Here is a 1,142-nt window from a genome sequence, read left to right on the forward strand (position 1 = left end):
CTCCCTGCCCCACATCCACCAAAACCCCTGGATTCACCCCCTCCCAAGGATCCAAACCTCCCACCTCTCTCCCTCTGACCCCCCCCTCTCCCCTGTTCCTCCCTCAGGCTCCCTATTTAATCTACGTGGAAGTGCTTGAATGTGACAATTTCGACACAGCGAATGTTCCCGCCCGGATCCCGGAGAACCGGATCCGGAGCACGCGCTCGGCCGAGAACCTTCCCGAGGTGGGGATGAGCCACGAGCAGAGGACGGGGAGCTTCAGCACCGTCCCCAACTACGACAACGACGACGAGGCCTGGTCCGTGGACGACATCGGGGAGCTCCAGGTGGAGGTGCTGGAGCGTCGGGAATGGGGCCCTCGGGAAGAGGGGGCGGGATAACGGGGGAGTTGGGATTTGGTGGGAAAGGGTGGGGGGGGGTTTGGAGCGAGGGGAGTGGGCGGCTGGGAGGGTTGGTTGTGGGAGTGGGAGTGATGGGAGAGGGGTGGAGGTGGCAATTCCAGGAGTGGGAATGATGGGAGAGGTCTGGGAATGACAGGAGAGGTTTGGGGGGGGGTCAATTCCGGGACTGGAAGTGATGGGGAGAGACCTGGAGGTGTCACTTCCAGGACTGGGAATGACAGGAGAGACCTGGAGGTATCACTGGGAAAGACTGGGAGCACTGGGAGAGACAGGGAGGAGGTGGCACTTCCAGGACTGGGAGCACTGGGAGAGGGCTGGAGGTGGCAATTCCAGGACTGGGAATAATAGGAGAGGTCTGGGAGGGGGTCACTTCCAGAGTTGGAAGTGATGGGAAGAGGCCTGGAAGTGTCACTTCCAGGACTGGAATCTGGAGCCTCCCAAACTCCTTCCCTGCCCTTCCCAGAGCCTCCCTCCCTTCCCTGGGATGAAATTCCCGGCTGGAATCATGTCCCGAGCGTCCCCCTCACCCCCCTCTCCCACTGTTTTCCAGCTTCCAGAGGTTCACACCAACAGCTGTGACAACATCTCCCAGTTTTCCGTGGACAGCATCACGAGCCAGGAGAGCCGGGAGCCCGTGTTCATCGCCGCCGGGGACATCCGGTCAGGAATTCGGGATTTGGGATTGGGATTGGGGATTGGGGATTGGGGTGGGCCCTGGCTGCACTCCCAGGGGTGTCA

The 1,142-nt window shown here is 61.2% G+C and overlaps 1 long non-coding RNA gene across 1 annotated transcript in view; it reads left to right on the plus strand.

Annotated features, from left to right (window-relative positions):
* Positions 1 to 1,072, plus strand: part of LOC113942510 — a 1,403-nt gene extending 331 nt beyond the window's left edge. Inside the window, exons 2-3 of the long non-coding RNA XR_003525941.1 lie at positions 108 to 335; positions 955 to 1,072. This is a non-coding gene — a long non-coding RNA (uncharacterized LOC113942510). The remainder of the gene's footprint in view (positions 1 to 107; positions 336 to 954) is intronic.
* Positions 1,073 to 1,142: the final 70 nt, after the last annotated feature.

The sequence above is a fragment of the Corapipo altera genome, unplaced genomic scaffold (assembly GCF_003945725.1).
Source record: "Corapipo altera isolate COAL_440 unplaced genomic scaffold, ASM394572v1 58880, whole genome shotgun sequence".
In the NCBI taxonomy this organism is placed as follows: Eukaryota; Metazoa; Chordata; class Aves; order Passeriformes; family Pipridae; genus Corapipo; species Corapipo altera.